This window comes from Ambystoma mexicanum, chromosome 3q (assembly GCF_040938575.1).
Source record: "Ambystoma mexicanum isolate Mex_15411 chromosome 3q, UKY_AmexF1_1, whole genome shotgun sequence".
NCBI classification, from domain to species: Eukaryota; Metazoa; Chordata; class Amphibia; order Caudata; family Ambystomatidae; genus Ambystoma; species Ambystoma mexicanum.
This window is the reverse complement of record NC_090926.1, coordinates 927203000-927227219: the sequence shown is the minus strand read 5'-3', so window position 1 is coordinate 927227219 and position 24220 is coordinate 927203000. Positions and strand designations below refer to the sequence as shown.

Here is a 24220-nt window from a genome sequence, read left to right as displayed (position 1 = left end):
AGTAAAAGCCCAGATGCTTTAACTGAGGGGCAAAACTCATGGGGATATTGAATAGGACGGACGGGTGGGGGGCACCGATTTGCAGGGTCTGTAATTGAGTTTTTGGGTTTTAAAAAGATAACCTGTTTTACTAAAATTGCTGTTGAGCATCCAGGAATCAACCTCCTCTAGGCAATTACCACGATTACCAAGATAAGATTTTGGGCAATTTACGTTGATGTAAATTTGGATATCGTTGGCAAAAGCATGGTAACTAAGATAATGTTTGATGAAGATTTCATAGAGTGGGTGTAACCTAGTTATTAAAAAGAGGTGACCAGAAAGTACAGAAACATTTCAAAGCATGTGCTAGTATGTAAGATGAATGCTGCCAAATGATCAAGCATTACCATAAGTGTCAGACCTCCTTTGTTATTGTTTCAAAATATTCTCCCAGACTGAAAATAAGTGTGTTTATGGCCCATGCCTGGGGGGGTGGGGGAGGGCAGGGGACAGACTGTAAGCTATACAGTAATGAGTTGGACTCAATGCAGTTTTGAAGTTATGAGTAATTACATGTTCTGAAATATTTGAAAGCTGTGTGAGACCAGCCACTGGTCAATAATTGTATGATGCTAATGGCTCCAATGTTATTTGTTTCAAATATGGCAGACTAATGGCAGATTTCAATTAAATTTGGACAAACATTTCAGAGATTTAACAAATAAAGAAATCATGTCCGTAATTGTATCTGGAAAGTTCTTGGCCAAAGTTGCTGGTAGGGAGTCTCCAATATAAATTGTGGGTTGGAGCATTTTGAGTAGGCTAAACCTCTGATTTTGACTTAGCTGTTCATAATGCAGAAAACGGTCAAGTTCCTCATGTATTGTATCTGAAATCCTGTTCCATAATGAATTAAAAATTACCTTCCAGTTATCTTTTCGATTAAAATTGTGGCTTTTGTCCGTTCAGTGTACTGGTAATGCTCAGGTGGTGTGTGATTTCCAACTGCAATTTTTCATGTTGTTGCCCAAGAGCTATTGCTTGAAGAACATGTCGCAGATTTTAATCCTAGGGCTTACTCAGCATTTCAATCTTCTCTGATCTATCAAAAGAGCCCCAATTAGTTGGGTAACAATAACACCCATTATTATTCAAGCACCTAAAGAAAATTCAGAACGTACCCTCTTGTGGAAATAGTGTTATTGTTAGAAACGTCTATTGTTGATTTATCAGCTGCTTCTTCTCACCTTTTTATAAGGTAGACTCACCCTTTGTTTTCTGCCTGGATCTTTGGCATGATTAACTATTATTTTACATTTTGTGGCACTATTAAAGTCCTTATCTTTGAGGTAGGCGAGTCCATGGATTTTACAGACACTGGGTGATGTACCTAGAGAATGTCTGCAAAAGAGAGGACTTCTAAGGCGCGCGAATACACATTGGGCACCTGTGGAATGCTTTTATTGTTTAGGAGGTGCTAAGTTCTATGGATGACCTGACACTTACGGGGATCAACTTGGTTTGTTAATCTGCTTTTGGAAGAGGTCCTTCTAGAGAATATTTTAGCTATGGAATCTCTATCTTTCTTTGGCAGTGCAGGGATTATATTTTGTTACCTAAGTGTAAGATAACTGCTGCACAGCTTGGGCTTCTCCCTGAATTTCAAGAAGTCCCAGCATCACGGCATCCCAATCGCTCAAAATTATAGGACGGATCTGACCATGAATTCAGACAGGGCCTTTCTTCCCGAGGATCAGATGGCAACCATCTTGCAGATAGTTTGCCTCTTCCAATCCCAAAATCTAGTTCCAGCCTTGTCCTTTCTAAGTCTTCTGGACCTCATTCCATCCTACATCTTCAGGGTGCCAAAGGCCCATATGTACATAATTGCACTGCAGTGGTTGCTTCACTGTCAGTGAATCCTTCCTTCTTTCCCTGGGCTACTTTACCAACAATTAGTGTTCCCCTCTGGACTATCTCTGGAATATCTCTTAATAGTTCAATTGCCTTGAACCTTCCATTTTCAAGTTACTGGGGCACCAAAATGTGTTTTCTTATCAAATGTTTCTTTTATAACTGACTCTTGTCTGTCTTTTGGACCTTCTTGGTCTGATTCATACTCCGTTAGATACTTTCCAGTATGATTGTCTATCAGGCTTCCTCTTTCTACTTGTATTGTGATTTCTCTTTCTTGACTGTATTCAGGTTTCTCATTCACTCTTAATATAACTTTATTCTCGTGACTGCGACTAGAAGGAGCAGTCCAGTAACAATTTCCATTCACCCTGTTTATCTCTTTGTTCTCGTGACTGAGTGAAGTAGGAGCAGTGCAGCCATTATTTTCATTCACTCTGCTTATATCTTTATTCTCATGTCTGGGACGAGTAAGAGCAGTCCAATAATGATTTGCGTTCACTCTTTTTATTTCTTTACTCTCGTGACTGTGATGAGTAGGAACATTCCAGTAATTATTTTTATTCACTCTAAATATGATTTTGCTCGTGTGACTGTGACGAGTAGGAGCAGTCTAATAATAACTTTCATTCACTCGTATTACATCTTTACTCTCGTGACTGGGATGAGTAGGAGCATTCCAGTAATAATTCACAATCCCTTCCACGGGTATCCTGTTATCCCTTTAGCCTTCTGTCTGCGAAGGTTAACGCCACCGGATCCTTCATGGGCTTAGGAATGCCTTCCTTTCCGCCGTTACTGTCATCTCAATCTATTTTTCTTTCCTGCCTTCCTCGCGATTGGCGGTTTTGTACTTATGGTTCACCACTCTTCCCAAACCCACTGCATGGGGATGGTCTCTGCGTTGTTGGTTGAACTCCTGGTCCCCCATAGAGTCCCCGTGGTCATGCCACCACTCAGTGCTTCTCTCTCTCTACTCTCTTCAGGACTCTGTGCATCCGTCCTCCTTCCTGCTGTGTCATTTGCTACCAAGCGTAGCAATGCTGACAGCCCACAGCTTTGCTGGACTGCAGAATGCTGCATGCCTCATCTCTGCTGCTTGCAGTTGCCATGTCTCTCACTTTGAACCTCCCAGGTTGTGTGACTGCTTCCCCAGACTCCTCCCCTTTCTGGCATGACGTAGCTGGAGGGCTTCCCCTGCATATGAAGCCATTCCTTCTTCTCTTTACTTGGTTCTCTCTGCCTCCATAGGGCTTTTTCTTGGTGCCAGTAGAATAGAATTTTAATAGGACATTTTATGTTTCAGGATGGCAGTAACAAATTTCAATTTGTTCTTCAGAGGTTTTGTCCTCAGGCAGACATACTGGTGTCACTTTGAAGGAACCTCTAGGGAGTTTCTTCTGAGAATGGGGGAGTTCTGTCCCCAAAGGGGGAGTCTCTCCCAGGGACATCATTTAGGGGTCGCAACTGTGACCACTGAGGTCTCCCTTGCAACCTCTGTGGTCTCCTTTGCAATCTCTGTAAAAAAAAATATATATTTTTTTGTTCTTTTTTTTCGTTTTTTGTAATGCAAGCTCCTGGAGTGGCTGGCTTTCTTGTTCAGGCCCTTTAAAAAAAAAAAAGACGAAAAATAAGAACAGAAGTGCCACAAGTCTAACACTTTCAGCACTGACCCTAAATAAGAAAGAATAGGAATACCAAATAATGTGTCTTTCTGGAATTCTATACAATAATTGCTAGACTCATTAAATGTTTATTTCAGGCACACTTCAGGGGGTGAGTCACTGATTTAGTCTGTTCTTAAACACCTCAACTCAGCCTTTCATCCTTCTGAGGTCGATAAATGAGTACCGACACAGGTTGGATGAAATCGGGTGTATATTTTTTCTATATAAAGCGCTTAAGCGTAAGTGCTACATAATAACACATCATCATTTGGTCATGGACGTCTGCTTGCATTCACAGTAATTTGATAATATGGGCCTGTACACACTGATCTTAACGCTACATATGGCGATCCATTATTGCATGAAATGTACATCACATTATAGTGATATCGTAACTATATTTTTCGTAGTGTACAATGCTATGTGATGTCACTTCCTGTTTAGTCAACGGGTGAAAGGTTGTGTTCCATCGCTTCCTGCGATATCACTTCGGGGTTGGGTCAAATGACATCACTTCCTGTCATGTCATCAGGGGGTCAAGGGTCGTGTGATGTCACTTTCGCTACCCCTGGCATTTTGGTGAAATGATGTCCCTGGTCTCTCCCGGTCAGGTCCCGCTTGCCTCTGCCCTTAAGGAGAGGGTATTGCAAAGCGGGCTCACCTCCCTGGCCTCACAGTTGCAAGGTTCCCCTTGGGGAGAAGGGACAACATTCTGAAATTTGTCACAGTACCTAGTGATTTCATTACAGAATATTCACAGCCCATATTTTTCAGTGTGCAATATTCATTGAAAAGAAATCCATTGGATTTATACAAATGAAAAATAAAATAGTATGTTTGGAAAAAGGGATATTGATTTTCTAGCGGTAGGGTGGTGATGGGAGTTAACGGATTTGCTGGCGGGTAGGTTCAGCGGAGATGAGTTTAAAAAAAATGATATAAAAATGGTGGTAAGAACACAAAGGGACTCTCCTGTTGTGGGCCCAACAAGACTGTTCTGAGACAGAGCCCCTACTGCACCCTTGGCCTCAACTTACTGTGGTCGGGGACGCTTCACTAAAAGGATGGGGTACTCACTTGGATGATCTGACAGTGAGCAGGCTATGGTTTATACCCAATACTGCTGAAACTTCGGGCCATCATCCCTGCCCTGGTAGGTTTTCCTCCTTCCATGCATGTCCTGATTTGATTGTAGCCATGCATTGCCTCATCAAGCCAAGGCAGTTTGTTTTTGCCACCTCTGTGCAAGGAAGTGATGCACGGATTCTGAGCTCTGGAGAATGGCGTGCCTGTCGAATGCTCAACTTGCCGGGACATGGAATGTAGTTCCAAAGAGTGAACTCTGCCAAGAATTTTGGGATGTGATCTTCACCATTTGGGGAACCCCCTGAGGTGGACTTCATCAGCAGAGGCAATAGGAAGTGCAATTTGTTATATTTCAGGGAATTTCCACCATGGGGAACTCTGGGACTCTCATTGATTGTGGAGTGTAACCTCACTGTCGTGTATGACTCCTATCCAATGCCTGTCATTTTGCTGGTTCTCGCGAGATTTCAGTGTCACGTATTAAATATACAGCTAAATAATGAGTTTACACATAATAATAATAGGAACCCCAAATTAGATACATATACAGTGTCACCTATACAAGAGCCTATATATATGAATAATAAAGGGATATTCATACAATACCTCTTACCTCTAATGATATGTCTCCACCAAATCATACTCATGCTGTGATGAATGACAGCTTACCTGTGGTTATGACAAATAACGGAGATTAAAAGTAATAACAGTTTGAAAATGGCTCTCCTAAATACACAATCCCAAATTAGACACGCGACCGAGGTCGCAGATATTATTCTATTAGAAGACCTAGACATGGCATGTATAACTGAAACCTGGTTAACCGAGACAACGAACCATGTTGCAGAGGTGACTACGCCAGCAGGCTATAAACTAAGAACAGATGGTACCGAAGGAAGAGGTGGGAGTATTGCGATTTATCCTCAGGGATGATTTTAAGGTCCATAGACTTGATTTAACAGCCCTAGATGGTTGTGAATATACACTTGTTAAATTAAGTGTTAATGCAAATATTACTATTAATTTACTATTATTATATTGGCCGCCTATTAAGACGCCTCTTTTTGAGGAACAACTGCTTACTCTTGTGGGAGATCTTGTAAAAGCTGATGCATTTGCCATCATTTTGGGTGATTTTAATCTATGGACCTTTGATGCTCAGATTAGTGACGCATCCTCACTTTTATCTACTCTAGAAGCCATAGGATTCACCCAAATTGTTAAATTACCTACTCATAAAGAGGGCAACATTCTTTTTTTTTTTTTGTAATCTCTTTATTAGTATGTCATTAAATTAAATCACAGAAGAATCAAATATAAAAAGGGATAGTGAACCAGAGAACACAAATCAAAATTATTCAATTAAAGAACATATCAATAAACAAACAGCATAATCAAATGATCCCTCCAACATACTAAGAAAATGTTCATTTTTGTAAACAATAAAAGAGCAAAATACAACAGTCAATGAAAACATTTAACATAGAACATACACACAAACACCAACAACACAGACACCAAACCAAATCCCCCAAAAAGTATAATAGTGAGACGAAAAAAAAAAGAACAAACATTATCTTTCCCCTCTTCTTTTCCCCTTCCATATCTCTTTTCCTTTCCTCTTCCTTTTCCCACTACACCATTTCTACCCACTCCTCATACAAATCCGCAGCCTATATAGTCAATCATACAAGGCATTGAATGGACCCCAAAACAGATTGTACACCTCTTCCTTGTCTTTCACTCTAAATGAGAACTTTTCAAAATTAGATAAGGTGCTGTGACGGTGTCTTTAAACGTGGTAGACTCACGTGTACCATAATACCTACTGAAGGTATAACCAGGAAGTCCTGTTTGTATGAACCGTGTATGGACTTTTCTCTAATGGCTCTGGCTCTCAAGAAGAGGAGTCTTGAAAAGGAAGACGCTGTTGGCTTCGGCCTGATATATATATATATATATAGATACAAAGTTGCGCCGTTGCGCGGTTTGACGAGGTTGTTCGTCAGTTTCAATACAGCGATCATTGTCGCTTACTTGGGCGGGAGAAACGCCGCGCTGAATCAAAGAAGACAGCCGTGTCCGGAAGGGAACAGCTGATCGCGGGTGTCGTTGAAGAAAGAAGCAGTAGGCGCCGTTGCGCCGGTAAACAAGTGAGATCAGGAAATCACATGGGAGAACCCCGACGATGTCTTGTTGCTAGTGTCAGATCCCTGAATGAGGGATAGTATTACAGACTTCACGGAACTGTAAGTAGGGGAGCCACTCTGCTTAATGGACATCCCTGTGGGACCGAATGCCTGATAAAGACTGCTATACGTCGCTGTGTAGATAAACAGCAACCTGAAGAATTTCTTTGAGAGTCTACCTATAAGGAGATGGAGAGTGTGAGATGTTGAATCCGGTATCCCTATAAGCAGGAGCTAAATTAAGAAGGGGAGTTTAAAGGAGTGTTTACAGCTTCATATGAAACGAAATACCACGTGTAAGAGAAGCTGCATGGACTCTGTGCCTGTGTGTTCTGAACAGGGACTATCAACATTAGCCTCTGCAAACAAATTACCAGAAGTGTTATAAAACATGTTTGTGCAAAGTGTAAAACAAACATAGAAGGTTACCCTGAGGAAAAGAGACTATATAAATTAAGCTGAGGAAGTCAAGAGAAAATAGTAGTACATCGAATAGAGAAGAGAAAGAGGGACATTTTTTTTTAACTATATTACTGAATGAGGGAAGTAACCTCAGACCACAAAGGATGGAGTTAATGTAGGTTAAAGAGACAGACAACTTACCTTGAGCCTGATGAGATGCCAATCCTGGTACCAAGTTTGGAAGATCCAGCACAAAAGACGTATCCTTTTCTTTAAAACTGCATAGGAAAGAAAGAAGGAAAATACTGTTAATACAAATATTTGGATTCTCGTTGAACTCCATACAAACTACTTGTTGACTCAGACTTTTATTTATACAATACTGAAGACAAGCTCTCACAGGTGCGCAAATCAACTAACCAATCTTCAACTGTAGGCTTCTTCCTAGTTTTCCAAACTCGAAGGATCAGTCTTATGGCCACCAATAAAGCCTTATTTATCCAACCACTATATTTCAAAGAACGCCTACACCTACCTCGATGTAGAAATAAGATAATGTTCCCACCCGATCTCTGTAAAGCTACATCCAAAATTAAATCAATTCTATCAATCACATCAGTCCAGAAAGTCCGAACTCTAGAGCAATCCCATAGAAGATCCATAAGGGTGCCAACATCATTTCCACATCCCCAACATAGATTATCAGTTTGTAACCCCAGTTTATACATTTTAACTGGTGTCCAGTACACCTTACCCACCACCTTCTGTCTAATCAGACACAAGTTCAAATCCGTACCCACATTGGCACTTACCCTAAGAATATCCTTCCATTCCCTGTCAGAGGTGTAGTCAGGATTGTCTAACAAGTGGGGCCCAAAGCTAATGTAGTTGTGCCCACTGCAGTGACATTAACATCTGTAAATGCCCACACATCACTGCTGAGTAGGCATTTGCAGATTTTGGGTGGGCCTTGCCCACTCAGGCCCTACCCTGCCTACGCCTCTGTTCCCAGTCCGTAAAATATATATTTAGATCATCCGACCACACCATTCTCAATTTATCCCACGCCGCAACATGTTTATCTTCCAATTGCATAAAGGTCATATATGTACGCACAGAATATTCCTGTCCTGTAAGCAATTGACACAGTGCGGGTTTGATTCCCAATGAATTGCCAATCATCCTTTTCCTAAAATAGATCAGGGAGCTCAGGTTTTCATATTTTTGTCTTTCTCTTTCATGCAACCCATATATCATCTATTGTCAAAACCCCCTTCCAAACCCAATTTTGCCAAATCAAACATCTATCGTTCAATTGTAAAACCTCATTGTGCCAAAGAGAAGCATCATCACTAAAAACCATACGACTGGCTATTCTCTCCAAAACATCACTTCAACTTTAATCTATTAACCGACATATTGCCCATGCTATAAAGGCTATTTAAACGATACGGATTGCAAACCCCTCTCTCCATGCGTAGCCATATAGCACCTGCAAAGTCATTATTCGTATAAAAATAAGTACCCTTCTTGAGCAGGAACGCCTTACAGTATTTATATAAGTCAGGATATCCAAAACCTCCTTCATCCACACTTTGCATCAGCATAAATCTAGGGATCCGCGGCTTCTTACCCAACCCCCACAAGAAACATTGAAAAATCTTTTCAATTTGCATAATCTGTTTTCTGTAAATCAATAACTGAATCGACTGGATTATATATAACACTTTTGGTAATAAAATCATCTTTATCGCATTTATCTTTGCCCATAATGATAAATGAAGTCTTTCCCATCGTCTTATTGGATATATAATTTTATCCACTAGTTTATCAATATTATATTGCATAATTTCCCTCAAATCACCAATGATTTGCACACCAAGATATTTAACATACTCAGGGGACCATTTGCATTTCCATACCTTCAAAATATCTTTACTACAGTCGTTAGACAACGGGAATATCTCAGTCTTATCCCAGTTTATTTTATGGCCCGAAATCTCACCCACTTCAAACATCCGTATCAGAACCAATCCACATTGTTCAGGATTAGACAACAGGACCAGCATATCATCTGCATAAGACACTACTTTTAACTTCCACAGCTCCAACACACAAACCTTTAATTTCTCCACATTGTCTAATAAAAGCCGCCAACATTCTTGACTGGGTTCTAACACAAACATTTTTAACTGTTAGTGTTGCTAGCCCTTGGAAAGATCACTATGTTATCTCTATTTTTTTTTTACAACTACCAGCTCGACGCAAAAAAGCTAATATTCATCCAAGGCTAATCTCAAGGGTTAGAAATCTCTGGAAAGTTACTCCGGCCTCTTTCTCTAAACTAGCTAGTCACATGCTGGTCAATCGGATATCCTCAGAGGAGACCGATGTTTTATTTGACCAGTTTCAGAATATCACTACTACAGTGATGTATATCGAAAGGCAGCCAGTTATAAAAGGGACATTCTCAAAGCAAAAATAGACAATTTTGAAAATAAAATAAAGAATGCGAAGTCGAACCAAAAAGAACTGTTTAGCATTCTGAAAGAATTGGAGGTCAAGAAAATTGTAGGCCCTACAGAATATAAGAGTGATTTATGGTGTGATATAATCCAGGATGGGTTTAATAATGAAATCAAGTCGTACCTTGCAACTATTGGGCAAGGTAGACAGATCTTGCCACAGTCTACTACTAAAAGAGTATATAATAAGTCACAAATTAACCACTCACCTGTCCTTCCTGAATTCAAGCTTATTGCAGTCTCAGAGGATGAACTGATAGCAATCATGAAAAGTTTGAAACCATCAATCTGTATTGGAGATATATGTCCAGCTAGTGTATTAAAATCATCTATTAGTTGCCTTGCAACAACTTTAACAGAGATAGTGAATTCCAAGTTTAGAACATCTATTATACCATCATGTCTAAAAGAAGTGTGGATTTCTCCTATTCTTAAAAAATACAAAGCTGATCTTGAGAAGGCAGCTATCTACCGCACTATCACGAAAGTTCCATTATTATTTAAAATCTTAGATAGGGTGGCCTATCTACAGCTGCAAACACTCATTAGCTCTCTCTTAATAATGACAAGACTGAGGTCCTATTCTTCCCTTCTAGCACACTTCCTCCTCCCTCTCCCCCTCCTTCTATTCATTTTCCCCCTTCTGATCTTCCTATTTCCACTCATGCCCGGAATCTAGGAATCTACTTTCTCTTCCCTTTCCTTTACTTATCATATTTCCCTTACTACACGCTCGTGTCGCTATCACCTCTTTAACATCCGTATAGTCCGTTCCTCTCTCACTTTCCATGCTACCAAACTCTTAATCTCTTCCCTCATCTTTTCTCGCCTTTTCTACTGTTCTTCTCTCTTTTACGGTCTCCCCTCTTCCCATCTTGCCCCCCTTAAATCCCTCTACCACTCTACCATGCGCACCATCTGTCTTCTCTCGCCTCATAATTCCATCTCCAATTCAATTTCCAACTTGGGCTGGCTTCCCTTCCACTCCCAACTTAAATTTCACTTCCTTTGTCTCGTCTTTAAATTTCTTAATGACCTTGCCCCTCCTTACCTCTCCTCTCTTCTCTCCTTCTATGCCCCCTCACGCTCCCTGCGCTCTGCTGATCTCTTTTTACTCTTTTTTCCTCCACCTCCTTGTGCCTCTTCTCGTTTCCGCTCCTTTCAGCTCCTTGTCCCCCTACATTGGAATTCCCTTCCTTTAACTATCCGCTCCATGTCCACCTATTGCTCCTTCCGTTCCTCCTTAAAATCACTCCTTCTTCACCCCCCTCCCTGACCCTCTCCCCTCCCTCCTCTTCTTTCTCCTCCCAACACCATCTTCCTGTTGCATTATCTTTCCCTGTCTCCCCTATGATCTCCACCCTCTCTACTATTCTCTTTACTCCCTTTTCCCTTTCCCTTTTCTCCTCCCCAGACCTCTCCTTTTCTCTTCCTTCTCAAATGCAAATTGTCCCACATGCTGTTTTTCTGGTTTGATTCATGTATATTATTATTGTTTCTATGTTCCATGTTTGATGTTTTCTTGTTATTAAACTGTAAAGCGCTTTGGAGTAAAGCACTATATAAACAATAAAATACAAATACAAACACACAATGAAAAACATAATGTGCTGAGTGCCCTCCAGTCTGGTTTCTGAGCCTCTCATGGGACAGAAACCGCTATGCATGATCTGATACAAGTCTTGCAAAGATTGTTGATGATGGCATCATTGCATTGATGATGCTTCTCGACTTGTCAGCAGCATTTGATCTTGTTGATCATAAATTGCTGCTCGAGAGGTTGAACGACCTGGTGAACTGCTCAGACTCTACTGTATCTTGGATGGCGTCTTATTTGGGCCCCTGAACAGCCAAAGTGTCTGTAGAATTCTTCCAGGTACCCCCAGAGTTATTCACATGTGGTGTGCTCCAGGGTGATTGCCTATCCCCCATATTATTTAATGTATATACAAGACCCCTTTTGACCTCCTTGATAGTGTAAGCGTTGGTTATACAAACTATGCCGACGATACCCAGGTGGTCTTGGAACTTTCTGGGGATTATGATGAGGATATACAGCCTGAATAAATGGAGTATACAATCAAATCAAAGGAATCGTTAACTGTAAATTCATTGACCTTAAATAAAAATAAGACTGAGCTACTGATTGTAGGAACAAATCAGATAATAACAAAATTGGAAGACAGTTATGTGCAATTCAACATATCAGAATGTACTATAAAAGTTAGCACATGGGTGAAGACCTTGTTTTTTTTATTATTTAGATTCAGGGTTCACGATGACAAAGCATGTATTACAAACTAAAGCTACATGTGCCTATACGACAAAGTTAATCAGACAAATTAAACCATACCCGTTTTCCAAAAACATAGCATCAGTAGCAAAAGCATTGGTAAACTCAAAACTCCATTATTGGAACAGCCTACTAATCGTGACATCGTAAGGCAAGATTAAAATTCTCCAAAGAGCACAGAATGGAGCTGTTAGAGCTGTCTGTGGATTGGCTAGGACTGAACATGTGTCACAGGCAAGAAAATACTTGAACTGGTTGCCAGTACATCACTGTGTCAATCATAAAGTACTTTCACTGACATACAACTGTATACATGGTAGTGCACCCATTTATCTACAACAGCGCCTGAAGACTTTAAATACATGCCTTCTTCGATCCACTTGCACTTGGAAATCTGATGATGCTCTGCTTCAATCTAAACAAATAGGGAGGCACCTGTTTTGACACCTGTGCCCCAAATCTTTCAAACTCCAAACACTTAGACCTAAAAAAATCTTTCTAATCTTTTCATTGTTAAAAAAGCTATACAAACATTTCTGTTTAACTCTAAGGACTAGGCACATCTTTCTATCTTGTCCAACATCTTAGACTTCAGCATCCCTTATCATTTTGCTTAGTTTGTCCTTTGTTATGTGGGCGCACTAAGGCCTATGGGGCGTGTTGCACATTATAAAATACAAATAATAATAATTGGAGTTCTAGTCCACCATGGTCTTGATAGCCCCGGACTGGGCCAAGAACATATCAACATTTCCTTCTGTCCTCCTTGGCACCTCCTGTCGAGGGTTAAACTGCTCTCCCAGTCAGAATGCCAGGTTCTCCACCCAACCCTCAGCAGCCTCAGACCACATGCTTGACTACTTAGAAGCTGTCGGGGTCCCTGTCATTGCCTCCTGGATGTGCTCCTTTATACCAGGAGGCATGCCACCAAGTCCATCTATGCCTGTAGGTGGTGATATGTTTTGGCTTGGTGCTAACACAGATGACTGTACCATTTCACCTGTCTAACCTCTTAATGTTCTGCTCACCTTGGCCCAGCAGGCCTTTTGGGTTGACACTCTGAAAGGGTACCTGGCTGCTCTTTTACTCTTTTAAGAGAAATCCCGCTGAACCCCAAGCAAGGGTTTTTCTTTTCCATCCACACCTTTTGTTTTGTATTTGAGCTTTAAACCTGATTTTGACACTTCTCATCGTGTTCTTTTTCTTTGTGGTTGCTCACACTTAAGGAGATGTTCCTGGTCTCTATGCTCTGTATATAAAACCTCTGTACTTTGCCTTTTGTAAGGAGAAGGTGAGACCAACCTTTCTTGCCCCTGGTTACATTGGATTTCTATCTCTCACAGAAGATTAATTTTCCTGTCTTTGACCTTCCACGCCATCTATCTAAGGTGTTTTTGAAGTTTCACCATCTGAACCACAGGTTTGCTCTCATCTAGGGCTGTACCGAATAGCATATTTAGTATTCGGCCGAATATGAAGCCGAATAGTTGCTTTATTTAATAAATCATGTTCCAAACTTCAAAAAACACACTTATTAAATAAACAAATAAAGCACCATTTGAAATGCATTCTATATTTTTATTTCTCTTCATTGTAATTAATGTAGCATCTTTATTTAAAGCATAAAAGCCAGAAATGAAGCAAATTTACCCAAAATGAAGGGACCAAATGTACCCGAGGATTGTTGCATATTCAGTGCTAGTTAAAGTAGGAGGCTTCACAAATGCAATAGGACTGCCTTTGTGAATCACATGCATTGCATTCTCTACCCAGTTGCAAAGTCGATGTGGTCGAGTTTCGAAACTTCTTTGCAGCTCACATAGAAATGTATAAAATGGTTCATATCGGCTCATGCAGGACACAAGTCAAGAGGACATCTGAAAAGCGTGCACTCCATCTCACAACTATTCACCCTACCCAAATAAATGCTGCTCACTTTTCACTTATTTTAGCCACTCCTTCTCACCTATAAACAAACATATGCAACTTATCATTCCTGATAAAATATCAGATAATGTTAAACTAAGCACTCAAGTCCTTAAAAAAAAGAATAGGGGGACTATGACGTACGCAATGGGAAGTGAGATGATAGGAACTGAAAGTATCTATGCACATTTCTTTCAGTTTGTCTTTTCCAACTGAAAAAAAAGTGCACATTGCATATAAACATTCGCCACAAGAAAAGATTTTCCTGTATTGCTGCAGGTTAAGTATAAAAGATGAGCACCTTTTATGTCTAAGAATCTGTAACAAACATGCCCTAAAGACCAGATTACAATATAAGATATTTTTCACCTGTGTGATAGCTATTTGTCTGGTCCAATTCTATTCAGTTTTGCAAACTGAAGTCTATATTTGCCTTTCTGAGTTCAAGTTGCATTGTATTGAAATGAGAATGTCAAAGTATTCGGCAAGAGCAGAATAGCCAGAAACTATTCGGCCGGAGCAGAATAGCTTTTTTTCAGCCGGAATTCGGCCGAATACTTACTCGAAGCCGAAGTTCGGTACACCCCTACTCTCATCTACTATGTTTCTCGGTCAAGGGACATTAGACATAATGACCAGCACTTTAATGACCAGCTCTGTTCAAGGCATCTGTCTGGTGGGTAAGTGTGCAGGCTTCTGTGTATATGCTCGCCAAATACTATTGCCTGGATTGCTTTTCAGGTCAGGATGTCGCTTTAGTTGTATGGTGCGCCAAAACTTCCTGTTGTAGATGGTGGTTTCTCACGCTCTCCACACGCCCCCCTCCATGTCCTCCCATAGACTTCTCGTGACTCTCCCAATCTGTTGCTCTTAGCAACTAGCTCATAAAACTCATGCTGTTCTGTGGTCTGTCAGATGTTCAGTGCTAGGGCAAGAGGCCAAACTCAAGTCACAGGGAGCTGCTATCTCCATGTAAACTTTCCCTGATGTCGCATTCAGTTTCATGGGTGCCGACGGGCAGCCGCACTGAGCCCTGTGGTGGCTAAATAAATTTTCAAAGGCAGTTGGCACTGCGCAAGCTTTTGCCAAGGTAGGAATCTGTGGACAGAACGAATAATACATCAGAAGGAGCACTACAGAGAGGTAATTTGTTCTTTAGTTGCTTCTTTGATGTTATTATTAGTCAATGGATTGCGTTTCTCCTGCAGATTCCTCATCAGATAGATATCCTCATCCAGCTCTGCTGCTGGGAAAAACTTTGGCACAGGGCGCAGTGGACCTCGACTCGGCCGTCGCTCGTTGTTCTGCCTTGCTCGATCGTCAGCTCCGGGCGTGACATCAGGTGTTGTATATACACTATGTCTACGGGCCGTACCCCAGTTCCTTTTTTCCGCATGCTCGACACGCTGCTCTTGAGAAATATAGTGCCCACTCATCGAGTCCTCGACTCTATTCAAAGAAATTCTGGTCATATTTTTATGTTTTTTACTTGACCGCAAGATATCCACCCCTTGGATTTCATGATCTAGAGCTGTACTGACTGCACCTCCAATATGTCGGTGACCGACCCACATGACAGCTGTGTGTGGTGCCTCCGCACGGGTCATGACACTGAGGAGTGTGCGTTATGTGCAAAAATCTATCCTAAAACCCTTCGAGAGCGGGCAGCCAAGCTTGCGATTGGCCGACCGCTGTCAAAATCACCTCTGTGATTGACCGTTTGGTCCTCAGAGACCCAAAACGGAGGAGCCTACCCCCGAGAGAGAGAAAAGACATCAGCATAAGACAAAGAAAATGTCTCACCAACGCATTCTTCTTCATTAACCTCCCATAAAAAGAAGTACCATCACTGACGCGACTGACCCCTCTGCGGAACAAAGTAAGTTGTCGGCATAGCCGACAACTCGTCAGGAAGGGGAGGAATTCAATTTGCGGATGCTGGCGATGTTTGAAAAGGTGGCTTTAGGTGCGGGTGCTCCCGCAACTGAGCAGACCCCAGTGTCTTCAGCGGCGCTCTGTGCTCCTGACCCCATGCAAACACTGATACCAACGCCATCTGCGTCAGGAGATCCTTCGGGCTTGGTGCCGAAAAAGACAGTTGAGCCCTCGAAGCCAGGACCTTCCTGTGAGCCTTAGGGCTCAGGCATTCTTGACAGGCCTTCGGCGCCCAAGTTCGACCAACGCCGAAAGCCACCCCTTCTACTTGGAAAGATAAGCCCTCCACGCAGACCGATCCTTTTTTCCCACTTTCCCAGCACGATTTCCTCGACTCCGTGGCACACATTTTCGGCGCTGACAGCGGGGACGATCAGGGAAACATCGACCCTATATATTAGGGGGCTGGTGTTGTTGATTATTTTGATGACTAGACAGACCTCCTTCCCTTGGCACAGGGCTGCATGATGCCAGTGGGCTGAATACATCCCCAGATGTTGAATTACAACGGACTCGGCCTAACACTCATGCCCATGCCAAACATAGGTCATTAGTGGACAGGGTGGTCGATACTCTGGGGCTGAATGCTTCTGCTCTTCCAGTTCAGGGTTATGGTTTAACTGATATTTTGGATGAGGGTCCCACTATGGAAAGACACATGCGACTGAATCTGGCTATAGCCGACCCAGTAGCCCTCCTTGTGGCAATGGCCCTGCTCTATTCCTCTGGTCAGCTCCACTGTGACCAGCAAATACAGGCTGGCAATTGAGGATCCGTCCTTTTTTGTCCTCTCATCCTTCCACAGAAGGACAAGTTATTCAGGCACCCACGATTTCCACCAGGGCAACTTCATCCACCTGGAATCTGCCGCCTGACAGGGAGGGCAAGAAGCTGTATTCTGTTGCGAAAAAGATTTTCACATCTGGCAGCATGGCCTTGAAGGCCACTAATGTGTGTCCTGGCTTTGCCAAGTATTCCTTTGGCCTCGGAAAGGTGGTGGAACACACAGCTCAATAGGGGGAGCTGCAAGATGGTTCAATACAGCTGGTGGATGATGGGAAGGTGGTGGCCTAGCAGTCACTGCAAATGGGCCTGGACGTGGTGGACTTCATTGGTCGGTCAATGGGATCGGCTGTGGTACTCGGGAGACAGGCCTACCTGCCCTCCTCAGTATTTCACCCAACATCCAGAATAGATTGCTGGACATGCCGTTTGTGGTAGAATTAATCTTCGGACCAAAGGCTGATGACTCTCTGGAGAAATTTGAGTCAAAACGTGCCGCAAAATCGCTGGGCCTAGCTGTGCTGCTGACCAAGCCTGCCTTTAGCTTTGCCTCTAGGGGCAAGGGCTACAGGTGTTAAGTTCCTTACAGCAGGAAGGTGAATCAACCGCAAGCCAGGCAGGGGCGGAAGCATTTCTCACACCCCAGAAATGTCTGGGGGTGTTTCAGGGGCCAGCAAGCAGGGGCAGAGCTGTTTTGCCCCCAAAGCTGGTTTGATTTTCCCCTCCCACAACTCATTGGTTGGTGGACGGCTGTCAGAGCATTGGCCCCAATGGCATGAGATTAACTCTGAGGCCTGGGCCCTGGAGTTTGTGTGGTTGATCTATTGTTTGCCCTTTTTAAGGAAACCTCCGGACAGACCCCCACCACCTCCATGCCAACCGGAACCAGGAGCTCCAGGAAGAACTGCAAGCCCTGTTGTTGAAGGGTGCCGTGGAAGATGTACCTCCTGAGCAGAGAGTCTCGGGCTGGTATTCCTGGTATTTCCTTGTACCCAAGAAGGGAGGAGGTCTCCATCCCATTTTAGACCTTAGTGCCTTGAACAAGTACCTAAGGAGGGAAAAATTAAAGATGGTGACGTTGAGAGCGATTCTTCATGCTCTCGAGTTGCAGGACTGGCTGGTGTCCATAGATCTTCAGGATGCTTACTTCCATGTGCCGATACATCACAAGCATAGGAGGTTTCTGAGGTTCCTCATAGGGGACAAGCACTAACAGTTTAAGGTGCTTCCCTTTGGGTTGACCACCGCTCCAAGTGTCTTCAGCAAGCTCCTGGTGGTAGTCGCAGCTCACCTCAGGAGATCCGGTGTCCACGTATTCCCATGCTTGGACGATTGGCTGATCCGAGTGAAGTCGGCAGAGCGGGTTTTGTCTCACCTGGAGGACACTGGCTCACTGCTCCACAGGCTGAGCTTCTCCCTGAATGTGCAGAAGTCCCACTTGATACCAGTCCAGAAGCTCCAGTTCATCGGGCAGTCCTAGACACTCTGGTAGGGAAGGCCTTCCCACCCGAAGAGAGAGTAATCAGCATTGCGCAGATGGTGAATCAACTCCGGAACCACGCCGCCTTACCATGAGCTTCCTTCCTCTGCCTCTTAGGCCTCATGGCCTCCTGTATTTTCCTAGTGCCAGAGTCCAGGCTGCAAAGGAGATCTCTACAATGGCTCCTGCGAGGCCAGTGGTCCCATTACCTTCGGAACTCTCGAGGATTCCTCAAGGTGTCCAGGTCAGTGGTCAACGACCTTTGTTGGTGGGCCGACAACAGCATTTTCTGGCGGAGGAACCTTGTGGCCTCTGTGGCCTCAGGTCCCGGTGGTCACGGATGCGTCCTTGAAGGGTTGGGTTGCTCACTGTGAGGACTTGCAGGTGCGCAGCCTTTGGTCAGCAATGGAAGCCAGGTGGCACATCAACAGGCTGAAGTTGCTAGCTATCAGGCTGGCCTTGAAGGCCTTCGTCCCGTCTCTAAAGGGGAAGCATTTCCTGATCTTGATAGACAATATGGTGGCCATGCACTACCTGAACAAGCAAGGTAGCGTGCGCTCCCTCCACCCCTGCAGAGAGAGGCAATGCAGCTGTGGTTCTGGCTGTTGGAGAACCAAATCTCGGTCTCAGCAGTTCACTGATGGGGACAGAGAACAGATTGGCGGAGGCTCTGATCTGGCAAAGCACGGTCTAACACTAGAGGGAAGTGTGCCATGAAGTCCTAGAGGAGCTCTTCTCTTTCTGGGGTACCCCAACCGTGGATCGGTTTGCCACGGAGTTCAACAGGAAGTGCAGGCAGATTTGCGCAAGGGAATTCCCAGTGAATGGTGTGCTAGGGGACATGTTTCTGGTGGATTGGACTTTCCCTCTCCCCTCTGCCAGCCTTCCCTACAATTCCCTTCATCCCTTGGGTTCTCAGGAGGTTGAAGAGGTTTTCGAGCAACCCTGATCTTGATTGCCCCAGATTAGACGAGGAGGATATGGTACTCGGACCTTCTGGAGCTAACCGTCTGCTCACCTCTTCCATTGCCTCGCCGTCCAGATCTCCTAAGTCAGTCGGAAGGTCGGGTGCTCCACCCGACCCCGGAATCCCTAAACCTACATGTGTGGCTCTTGAGAGGATGAGATATGACTGGGACCTCTCTGAGGAGGTGCTCGAGGTGTTGCTGGTTGCACGCAGACCATCTACCAGATCTCTGTGCGCGTGCAGGTGGAGAAGATTTGAGGCGTGGTGCAGTGACCACGAGATTGACCCCATCTCTTGCCCAACCACTACAGTGATGGAGTTCCTTCAGTCACTTGCCTCTGCAGGCCTTCAGGTCACACAGTCAAAGGATATTTTGCGGCTTTGTCTGTGTTCAAACGGTCTCCGGATCAAGGTTCTCCTTTTTTACGATCCTGGTTATGGCCCAGTTCTTGAAGGGCCTTGTGAATAAGTTTCTGCTGGTTCCTTTTGTTTTCCCAGATTGGAATTTAAATCTGGTTCTTACTTTTCTGATGGCGGCTCCCTTTGAGGCCATGCGCTCTTGCTCTTTGTGGCTGCTTACGCTGAAGACAGCCTTCTTAATTGCCTTTACTTCCATCAGGCGGGTCAGCAAATTGCAGGCCCTTTTCTGTAAGCAACCTTTTTTGCGGTTCGTACGCAAGAAGGTCTCACTTAAGGTAAAACCGGGGTTCCTTCCAAAGGTGGTTTGAGTTTCACCTTTCGCAGGCTAAAGACCTGCTTGTATTTTACCCACCTCCACAACCCTCTAAGGAAGAGGAGCGCTTCCGTCAATTGGATCCCATAGGGCCATAAGTTTTTATGTGGCAAGGACGGCAGAATATCGAAAGACGAATCAGTTATTTGTAGCCTACTCCTTAGCCAGAAAAGTCCTAGCTGTGACCAAGCAGACACTTTCCCGAGGGATAATTTTATGCATTGCAGAATGTTACCAATCTGCTGGCAAGGAACTGCCTCCCGGCATCAGTGTGTGTTAGGCAGAAACCTGTGCAGTTCCCTCTGGGACCACTGCAAAAGATTTAGGACTACAGGTGTTTGGCAGTAAACCCACTTGGTAGCAGTCTGTACCACACAGATTCACTTGGTAGCTGTGGCTGAGCAGTCAGACTTCCCTCAAGAAGAGTTAGGCAGTATACAGAGTATTCACAATAGGTCAAGAGAACACAATAGAACAAGTAAACACTGACCAGGGCTTGGTGTAAAAGAGATATAATTATTTATTTAAAACCACATCTAGGAAAACACACAGGCACTAATAGTAAGCAATTCAAAAACACGGTCACTAAAAGATATACACTCCCTTAAAAGAATATTAGACAAGTCTAAAGTAAAAGCCCCACTTATTTTCAGACAGCGGTGAGCGCTTAACGTAGATGGCACTCTAATAATTTGTTTTTAAAAGGGAGAGACAAGCAGAGAATAAATTGAAACAGATCCCAACACTTTTCCATGAACACAACAAGAGAGGAAGGCAAAGTAACACCGTGAATTCAGAGTCAGTAGGCCGGATCCGCTTTCAGAGGATCAAAAAACGAAATGTGTCCAAGGTCACACGGTTGTAGTGCACAAAAGTCTTGTAACGGTTCAAAAAGATGGTGGACCAAAGAAAGAGACCTGTTAGAGGGTCAAGGCGGCCAGCCCAGTCCAGAAGGTTAAGGGGTTATTATTACCTTGTAGCAATCTTTAGAAAGGGAGGCCTGGCGGACACGGTACCTTAAAGTGGTGAGAACACTCCAGCGGGGGCAGTTGTTCCTGGCAGCGGATGCAAGTCGGTGCTTCGTCCGGAGGAAGAGAGGATCTCTTCAGGGAGGAAGACAGGAGTCTGTTGCACTGCCAGGGAAGAAACCAGCCGCGGAGTTTCTCAGGTACAAGGGGCGGTCCGTTGATTCGCGGTGCAGTGGTAAGTGGCTATCCGGCTGCCGGGGTGCTTGGCACGGGCAGTTCGACCACAAACCGGTCTGGGGTGCGAAGAGAAGAAGGTAAACTGGTTGTGCCCACCAATCAGGGGAAGAAGCCTCTCCAGCCGGGAGATCTTCTCTGTCGGGAAGTGGTGAGTCGGTTCTGCAGGGCTCCACCGGTGGTGTTGTCGTGGTAGGTCGGCTCAGCTTCTCCCTCGTCGTATTCTCATGTCCTTTGGCGACTTGTGAAGTTCCAGTCCCCAAAGCCCTGCATTTATGCAGCACACCCCCATTCACTCAGCCTAGCTGTCAATCAAACAAGCTAAGTGGTGAGCCGGCTGGCTCACCACTTGGGCCAATCACACAAGAGTGGGACTTGAGTTACCAAGGTAACTCAGTCCAGGGTGCCTAAACCCCCTCCCACACCCACTGTGGTACCCAGACAGAGTGGCACCACTTTTGGAGGCTTTTGTGGAGAAGCCCGCCAAAAAGTGGAACAAAGGGCTTGACTTGGGTTGGAGTCACAGAAGAGAACACAAACGCCATTTTAGAATCGAGTCCTGGGAAAAAATACCAACCGGCGAATTAATATTAAATAAATAAACCGGCGGTATGTTTGAGGCTATGAGAATTAAATAATTAAAGTTGGTAGCCTCGAACAATGGGAAAATCCCATAGGGAAATATTCGCGGTCGAATATAAAAAGTAGTTTCCACTGCCACCAGCCAAAACTCGATCGGGGGGACGGAGACGTGCCCCCTCGACTAACAGACCCCGGGGCAATTGAATTACCCCGACCGGTACGTCCACAATATGATGGTTTGTACTGGTTTCTGTTAATAATTTTGGACTAGTAAAGCCAATGGTGACTTTACATGCCCTGGGAGACAGTAGTCCGTCCCAGGGTATGGAGTCTATGGTGGGGTGTCACTATGACACCCCTGTGTTACTGCACGGAGGGTGCTATGTAACACACATAGTAAAAACACATGAGACCCTATGGAGTAAAGGACCCCATAGCCCATAAAACACATTAACAGTCAAAGGAACACCATAAATCATGTCCAAGAGTGGGAGAAAAAGAGTCTCACTCTTGGCAGGAGAAAAAAACAAACTCCAGAAATCCAGCAAAGCTGCTGGGGGACTCGCTAGGTTAGGAAATTCAGCCTCAAGAGAGAATTCTCCCTAACAGAGTGCACTCGACCAGAGGGTTCTCCGCATCTACAGCCTTGCAAAGGGGGGTTCCAATCAGGGACATTTGCTGTGCTGGGACTTGGTCCTCACTCCATACTTTGATAAGGCACTATAGCCTGGACGTCGCCCGTGGGGCTGATGCATGCTTTGGTAGAGTGGTGTTACAAAACCTTTTACTGTGAGCTTTCGGCCCGCCTCCATTGTTCCACTGCTTTGGGAGTCTGATGAGGAATCTGTGGGAGAAAGGCAATCCATTGAAGGAGAAATTACTCACTGTAATGTTCTTTTCTATGGATTCTCAGATTATGGATTATGAAAAGCTCTCCGTTAAGCACTTGTACTGTTGTATACTTCTGTAAAGTGCACTGTTGTGTAACTGTATTGTATACCTCTGTAAAGCGCTCCGTTGCTTCTCAATTCCATGTCCGCAATCGATAAATGCCATGATAACAATTAAAGAGACATTTGCATTGAGTAATGATCTAGGAATACAGACTTCGATTCAAGAAGGTCTTTGCTGTAGGCATAATACAGTGATCTGCTTACAGAGGGAACATCCCTTGCCTCTTTCAGGCAAGCTTTGCCACAATAAATTCAGATGTGTAACATTGTCTATTTGCCCTACGAGGATCTTTGCTGAAAGCTTCACACAAATGCTGTTCTTGTAGTTGGAGATTGGCATTACCACTGTACGGACCAATGCAGAATATTTTCTGCAAGAGTAGCAAGATTGCTAGAAAACACTAATTGGATATAGAAAACTCTTCGATATGCTTTTAATGTGAGGTACTAAGGATGGTCAGCATTAACAATTACTGGGGTTGTGTATCTTCTGACTGAAGGGTCTCCTAGATTCGTTTGTTTTCCACAGGATGTTTCTGATTTTAGTAAAAATGCAGGAGTATTATGTTGCATTGCACATGTTCCAGAAAATAGATGTAGTTTTAGAAACATGCTAAACCAAAATAAAAATGTTCTGTGAAAACAAAAGCACTGCATGCACTCGAGATCAGTCTGTGTTGCAGTTCAAATAGGAACAGGGAATGCAAACAAGTATGTTATAGGCAACCAAAGTATGGGAGGGTGTGCCTGTGTTGCTGTTGACTGGAAAAGCCTTAGAGGAGATTTTTTTTATGACCACAACACTTAGCTTGACAGTTAGGTCCTATGACATACATTCACAGGAATAAAGTACAATGGCATTTTTCCGATGTCAGTTTCATATAGATGTGATTTATCTTCATGGTATTTCGCCCAAGCTTGTGCAAAAGCCAGTTCACATCTCTTATCTAAAAATGCAAAAATCTCTCTACGGGTCGCAAAGGGAGATATTTAAAGGAGGGATCCAATGGCAGTAGCGAGCTAGCTAACATCCTTTATTATCACTAGTAGAAGCACACTTCAGACGGTTGAACAATTACAGACGTCTCTTTTTACATGTTGTAGCCAGAAGTGCAAGTGCCCACCAGCTTTCCAGAACATGTTACTGGTGTTTTTGAATAACTATAGGGATTCAAAAACAATACAAATCTAATTGTATACAGGGAGAGAAGGGCAGGCTGTATTTTTAATGCATTTGTCAGTAATATGATTTCAAATGTACATTGTGAAAACCAAAATATATGCGCTGGTTTTGTTAACTTTTAAATATATAAATATATGAATATGTGTGTTTATTTTAATGGAAAAAATGATGTAGTCTTAATTGCTGGATGCATCAGTTGTTTGTTTCTTTCCTTGTATTTGAAGTTCTTTTTGTTCCAGTTGTGATTTAGTTAAATGTGTGTGTATGTGTGTGTATGTATATATATATATATATATGTACAGTATCTCAGATTTTGCAAATCTTTACTGTTGCCACTCTTGTCTTGCTGTAATATGAAACACCCTATAATAATTTGTCCAAAGTGAAAATTCAATAAAAACAGATTGCCTTGCCTTGT

The 24220-nt window shown here is 43.5% G+C and overlaps 1 protein-coding gene across 1 annotated transcript in view; it reads left to right on the top strand.

The window, feature by feature from the left end:
* The window catches only part of LOC138583120 (cholesterol transporter ABCA5-like), a 3134767-nt gene extending 3110547 nt beyond the window's left edge, over positions 1-24220 (top strand). The window contains exon 39 of the mRNA XM_069655080.1: positions 1-24220. This exon is cut by the window's left edge and continues 10290 nt beyond it. The gene's annotated coding sequence lies outside the window, so the exon portion shown is untranslated.